The 7,610-nt window shown below is 44.4% G+C and overlaps 1 non-coding gene across 1 annotated transcript; it reads left to right on the forward strand.

The window, feature by feature from the left end:
- Window positions 1–634: 634 nt before the first annotated feature.
- Window positions 635–708, forward strand: TRNAI-AAU. Its single transcript has one exon. It is a non-coding gene; the product is annotated as a tRNA-Ile (tRNA).
- Window positions 709–7,610: the final 6,902 nt, after the last annotated feature.

Consider the following 7,610-nt stretch of genomic DNA (forward strand, 5'->3'; position numbering starts at 1 on the left):
GGTAGCCACTTGCCATCTAAGATTTCATCCTTCTCTCAGCAGGATCAACCAATAATTGTTTCTTAGCTTCGACGTAAATGAACATGAAATACCAGTAAACAGTGGAAATGGAGCATCTCCTGTACTCGCCGGAGTAAGGAAGATGGTGGTCGGTTGACACTGGGCCGCTTTATCACCGGAGTATGTCTCTTCTTTAGAAGACAGTAGGTTTGTAGTGGATTCTCAAGGTTGTCGCCGAGTGTGAGGAAGAAGATGGGTTAGTGGATTTAATCGCAAGGGTAGATTAGGTACTTCGCATATTAAGAAGGGCAAAATTATCTTTTAAAAAATATTTAATAGCTGATATCACCACTTAAGAGCTCTTAACTAACGGTAGGGGGTCTGTGTAGAATTAGTTTGGTAAAGCAGGGGGTGACATTGATATTATGATAGTTAGTGGGTGTGCCTTAAAATATAGGCAAACATCAGGGGGTGGCGCTGATAATTTCCCCCAAAAAATTGGGTTATAAATTGCAATTCTCATGTGGCCTATTAGCTCTTTTTTATTTATTTAGTTTTTTAAGGTCAATTGTATTACAGAAAAATAGAATAAAAACGAAGTACAAGAATATAGACTGGGATAGTTTGAACTCATGGCCTATTAGCTCAGTTGGTTAGAGCGTCGTGCTAATAACGCGAAGGTCGCAGGTTCGAGACCTACATAGGCCAATTTTATTTTTTTTCCATTATTTTAGGTTGTGCTCACATAGATCTACCAATGTTATACTGTGACTATATTATAATTACAGAACAGGTTGAGGTAGACCAGGAGTAAAAGGCCTGATTTTAGATTCATGATTCTCTAACTACTATTGCAATGCTAATTGATTATTTTAAAAGGTCCAACACAAAACCTTTAGGTTATAGTTCTATAACTTCAAATATATACCACCCTCATGTGTGGGGGGAATGAGATATCACTGTAAAAGTGGAAAGACACATGAGGGGAAGAAAGGAACCATGGGCTCAAATACCATGTTAGAGGATCCAACCCAAACCTGTAAGGCATTAGAGCTCCTCAGGTATATGAAGGAACCTAGTACCTAAACAAACCGATGTGAGACTATAGCTCTATAAACTCTCAATAACTATTTCAGTATTTTACATTTTAACATTTAAGCCTTTACAATTTAGCAATTATAACCTTGAGATCTTCTGTCATGCCCCAAACCACCTCCTGGGAGGATTTAGGCAAGTGACCCGGATATCCTATGACATCCGCCAATCCCTAAGGATCAAGAAGCAGTTAACTCACAAACACACACACCCATAACAAGGGATAAAATGAGATACAAAGTGTTGTGGAAGTTAAAGCTTATCATTAAACATTCAGAATAAATAGTACATTGTTCATTTCTCCATTTCACCACTTGATTATGCAGTCAATATTTTTCTAACCAATAGCTTTACAAAATTATTTAGGTTGTGCTCACATAGATCTACCAATGTTATACTATGACTATATTATAATTACAGAATAGGTTGAGGTAGACAAGGAGTAAAAGACCTGATTTTAGATTCATGATTCTCTAACTACTATTGCAATGCTAATTGATTATTTTAAAAGGTCCAACACAAAACCTTTAGGTGATAGTTCTATAACTTCAAATATATAGCTCCCTCATGTGTGGGGGGAATGAGATATCACTGTAAAAGTGGAAAGACACATGAGGGGAAGAAAGGAACCATGGGCTCTAATACCATGTTAGAGGATCCAACCCAAAACTGTAAGGCATTAGAGCTCCTCAATTATATGAAGGAACCTAGTACCTAAACAAACCGATGTGAGACTATATCTCTATAAACTCTCAATAACTATTTCAGTATTTTACATTTTAACATTGAAGCCTTTACAATTTAGCAATTATAACCTTGAGATCTTCTGTCATGCCCCAAACCACCCCCTGGGAGGATTTAGGCAAGTGACCCGGATCCTACGACATCCGCTAATCCCTAAGGATCAAGAAGCGGTTAACTCACAAACACACACACCCATAACAAGGGATAAAATGAGATACAGAGTGTTGCGGAAGCTAAAGCTTATCATTAAACATTCAGAATAAATAGTACATTGTTCATTTCTCCATTTCACCACTTGATTATACAGCCAATATTTTTCTAACTAATAGCTTTATAAAATACAAAAGAGGGCTACAACATCAAGAGCCCAAGCAAGCTATACAAGATAAGGGGGGTTCAGTATATCCTATCTACCCAAAGAGAGTCCCTAAAAGGTTAGATTAGTATATTGCCCATCCCTTAAGGATCGTCCTTAAGGGCCACCCTAGTTACCCGCATAAGAGGGATAACCTCCCTCGGGGTCCAAACCCAAAAGGTCATAATCACCATCATCCTCCTCAGTAAAATGAGTCTCCCAGCTATCGAGATGTCCAACTACAGTATTATTTAAAAAGAAAAACATAAGAGTGTGAGCTCCACCGAGCCCGTGAATGAAAGATATACCATGCATGCACATGCAAGCACAACCAAATGAATCCTATATGAAATGAGGTTCTTTATTATTATTAAGCCACCTAGCATCAAAACTAAGGCAGGTAAAAGTGCTACTACAATCCCCAATATATGTATCCTTAGTGTGTGCTTTTAACCCCTTCCTGCGATACACCCATTAAGTTGTCGGAGAAGACCAGCCAGCTCCAGCATCCCTTCCCAAGGTTAGCCTGATCGACCCTCTAGGTTACCACTGTGCTACTACCAGCCCTATTGATTGGTGGGCCTACTGACCGAGCAATGTCTCCTTAAGACATTGCCCTCACACATTTCTGTGCTACCACCACGTCCTAATGATCATGATGGATCAACGGACCGAACAATGCCCTTCAAGACATTGGCCTCACACTTTTGTGGTATCCAACACTTAAACCCCAATTGGAAAGGGTTCGTAGCACGGGGGATGATACCCTAACTAGATGCATTCTATATGACATAGTATGAGTTGGGTGGTGTCAACCGTATACCATTCTACGGGCTACCACAGGCCTCATTTCCAAGCCGACTACGACATCTAATCTAGCATTTTCACATATAAGCGTTATCATCCATTTCCAATGTCGATCAGATAAGATTCAGAATTTATATAAGAATATAAAGCAATTTAAAGTAATTAAAGATAGTAAATATTTTTCTTGTTGTTGTCATGACCTTTGTCATGTTACACCGATACTCATGGTGTAATTCCACGCACCTTGCACTAGTCCCTCTTGCTCTTCCGTCGGCTCAGTCCCAGTCATTATCTGACACTGCACCACGTGTTTGAGGTTATAACCTATGTTAACCGGGCCATTAAAATATGTCAAACATGGTTTAGAATAGGTTAATGTCCTAGGATTGGTCTAGGTTTGATTGGATTCAGATTTGCGTACTTAAGCATTAAGTTATAATTCTCTAGGACTTACACTGGGCTTTTGGGTCTAACTCCCAGTGCATCACCCAGAGATACAAAACCCATGTTCTAATAAATTTTATGGAAATATTAACTTAATCACAGCCCCACCAAGCATGCAAAACAGGGCCAAAGGTTTCAGCTCATGTTTGGCTTAGTTTGGGTGTGGATACTTGGCTCTGTGGGACCCACTTGAGCACCCAAAGCATAGATAACAGCAAGGGCAGTTGGGGTAGGGTATTTAGGTCATTTATGGGTTTTACACATTGTTCTAGGCTTGAGAGTGATGGTCCCAAAAAGCTGGTTTCAATTCTGGCCAAAACAGCATCACCATTACTGGGCCTTGCACTGGGCGTTTGGGCCAATTGCCCAGTGCATCACCCAGTGCATCACCCAGTGCTTGTAGGACACAGGGTTTTGGGTCTGAAACTGGTATTGGCTGCTGGTTTTACTCCTATTTTGACCAGGGATGAGTCTAGGAGGGTTGCAATCATTATATTAAGACAATTTTGATGAAATTCAAGTAGCCATGGCTTGGTTATCCAAGGGGAACACAGTTTAGGTTCTGACATCACAGAGACAAGTCAAGCTTGGCTGTGAATTGCTATGTGGCAGCTCCAAATCATGAGATGGCACATATATCAAGCATAAAAAGGCATTATAGCAGCATTAATGTACTGATATGCATGGTATCCATTATGCATGCATAGTTGGGAAGTCTCTATGTCACTACCTATGGATTACAAGCATGGATCAAGGCTGGAAATTAATTAAATCACAACCACAGGTTATAATTAGTATAATCAGCAACCTAGACACCTTAGATTCAACATACATGGATGATCCATTCCCTTCCTAACACTTTAAATGATGATTCCATAGCATACATACCAAATTATGGTCACAAAGCACTAGGACTGAGCTAAAACACTATGGACTAAATGAAAATGGAAGGAAATGGACATAACAAGGTTCAGCTTGGTCACCTTGAGCTATGGCAAATCGATCCCAAGCTCCCAACCTTGATCTCTCCTTCTCCTTTCCTTCTCCTTCTTCCCTTTTCCTTCTTCTCCTTTCTTCTCCCTCTCTTTCTTTCTTTCTCTCTTCTTTCTAATGTTAGAAATAGTAAGGAAAACGAAATTAGGGCTTGGCCCTCCTATTTATAATCCAGAATAGGAGGCCTGTTTGTCTGTGCAACCCCTTGCTCCAAAATGCATTTTTAAGCTGATTCTCCCTCATTCTAGCTACCTTTCTCCCTCATTCTAGCTACCTAGGTGGGGTCCACATGGTTCCAAAGGTGGGAATGGTTCCTAAAATCCCAATGCACATGTATGAGGTGGTTACACATTGAGGAACTAGTTCCCAAAGTCCTGAAATGAAAAACACATGCTTCAGCAACTCTGGGCCTTGCACTGGGCATTTGGGTCAATCGCCCAGCGCATCGCCCAAAGATTTCATTTGTAGATTTTGCTTGGATTGAAATGAAATTTCGGTTCATTTAGAGGAATAACTAACACCACTCCGCCATGTGTCAGACAATGGGAGAAGGAAGACTCCCAACCGCCTTGATAACCGTGCCAGGTATAAAAGGGAAGAGGGGACCCCACTATGCTATTCTGACTTTTAATCACTTACTCCTCTCCGTACCCCCTCTGCAATTCATCCATGCGCCGGACTGACTTAGGCATCAGAGAGTCCCCCCTCGGAGTCCACTCTGGAGCTCTTCTTTGTCCTTTTCTGCCCTTGCAGGTCGCACACATCAACAGGAGGCTTTTTTAGCTGCAATAGATTGGCGCCCACCGTGGGGCCTTGAGAGAGAGTAAGACAAGCAAACCAAGATGGTGAATACGAGAAACAAAGGAAAATCCAACCACGACAAGAAACCGCTTGGGCCAAGCCAACACAACCCACGCTCTGAGCTAAGTGTTCCTCAATGCACTCGCTCACCCCCGCTGTGAAGGCAAGGGTACCTCAAGGCATGGGGGCAGCACGTGTCCTCCACCTCGTCCCTTCTTGGGGAGAAGAGAGAGGGGGAAATGGAAATGTATGTATGGAGTCGCCACCTAGAGGAGGGTCTAGGACCCAAAAAGTAAATGTACTGTAATGACTCTCATGCAATGCCCTTCTGGGGCTCAAATGGTCCGTTGGTCTAGGTATGGGTCAAGTTACGGTCGGAGAAGGTATTAGGCACCCTAGTTCGCCCGGACTTTCCAGTCTTTCTATTACCTGGCTAGGCAATGATATAGCATGCATTTAAGGATAATACAAAGTAAAGAGAATGTAAAGACGTAAAATACAAGGAGGAGTGAGATGCACATACCTGAAGGTTCAACTGCAAAACCAAGGTTAGTGTACAAGAATGTAAAAGAAAAGGACACAGAACCTATATAACCTAAACATGGTTGACTCTAGACTAAGGATGGAAATGTTGCGTGTGAAAACCTCTATCGCTCGGTTCGCCCGCGGATGAGCCTGCAAAAACCGAGTGAGCACAAGAGAGCCGGTGTGGCTTCGGCCAAGGAGTCTCCGATGCTTAAGTTAGGTCTCCGATGCAACAGCGTATCAGCTTAGTAACAAGTGAGTTGAGCATTTGAGCTCTATACCCGTGTATTCATAGGATGAGATGAGACGGCTGGATGAGTCCTCGTATGGTAAGAGTCCGCTACCGGTTGGGCTCTTCCACGCGGTGCGGAGTGGAGAGTGATTTTTGGAGTCGAGCTCCTAATAAGGTAAGAGTCCTTATCGAGGTGGGATTCTATTTCGTCCTGTTACGGCCCGATTCGTACCCCATGATTCTCGGGATGTGCTGACGTAGTCCTGTGATCCGGGGCGAGTTGTTGTTATTGCTTCTGGAGGGGCCTCGGCCTCAGGCGGCTGTGCCCCTGGGCACTAGGCTTAGTGCTCGGCACGGGTGATGGGTGATCTCGGCACGGGTGACGGGTGAGCTGCACCATAAGCGTCATGCTCAGCTCGAACAGCTCGGTTTAGCTCTCATCCTCAGAGACACGATGACCGTATGGCCAAAAATAGTGAGCTCAATTGGTGCTCGGTGAAAATCATGTTCGGCCGCGGTGTTCAGCCATGTTAGTGACCAGGGTGTTCGCCCTTCCCTTCGGCATCTAGTTCAGCACCGCACCACTTGGTTCGGCTTGGCCCTCGGGTTCGGCCTTGGTCCATCCACGTGTCACCCTTTGAGTGGACGGCGATTTTATGACTCATCATGGGCCCCGCAATCATCAAGGCTCTGCTCGAGCTTGATGAGTATGGTCTTTTAGTGTGCTGGCCATGTGATTTCGAGGTTGAGTCCGAGCTCTCCTTCTGCTGGGATTTGACGTTTGTATGGACTCTGACAGTTGGGCTGTCAGTGCCACATCACTCGGCGCCATTATAGCGCTCAGGTATTTGAACCGTCCGCCCCTTTGGTCCGTTAGATCTCTTTCCTGGGATTCTTCTTGACCGTTGGATCTCGGCAACTCGGTGGCTATAAATAGGCGAAGGCTCTTCTCTCATTTATCACTGCTCAAATCTTTGGAGTGCTCGGCTTTCTCTCATTCTCAGCTCGTCGTCCCACCCTTCATCAGCCAGTAAGTCTTCTTCCTTCAAGCATGTCAGTTGGTAGTGGTTCCATGGGCGAAGTGCTCGCCGGGGTGCAAGGGATCGCAAGTCCGAGCCGAGAGCTCTCCACCCTTTCCCCCTTAATTGACTTGCCGGGCTCGGCTTCAAACTAGCCCTTGGTGGAGTCCCATCTAAGCGATGGTACGGAGGCCCCCTGCCCTAAGAGTCTGGCAGACAGGCTCAGCCTATTGCCAAAGACCAAGCCGAGAGCTCGGGATTGTCCTCAACAGAAGACGAAGAATCTGACGAAGAGAGATCTTTCGATGATGAGTTCGGTTCGGTTGACTCCTCAGCGGACGTCCTAAAGCCCGTCGAGGGAAGTATTGGTGCTGTCAAGAGTACGGTCACCGAGGCGGATCTCCAGCGGCTGAGGGAAACTTATACCATTCTCGAGGACATCAAACTCGGAGCTCCGCATCCTCAGGAGATGGCTTGCTTTATCAGGCCAGGCGAGGTGGCTTTATATGAGATCGCCTTTAAGTACGGCTTCAGGTTTCCTGTGCTTAGCTTGGTGGACCAGATCCTCGACCACTTCCACCTGTCCTTGGGTCAG

The sequence above is a fragment of the Telopea speciosissima genome, chromosome 6 (assembly GCF_018873765.1).
Source record: "Telopea speciosissima isolate NSW1024214 ecotype Mountain lineage chromosome 6, Tspe_v1, whole genome shotgun sequence".
NCBI lineage: Eukaryota > Viridiplantae > Streptophyta > Magnoliopsida > Proteales > Proteaceae > Telopea > Telopea speciosissima.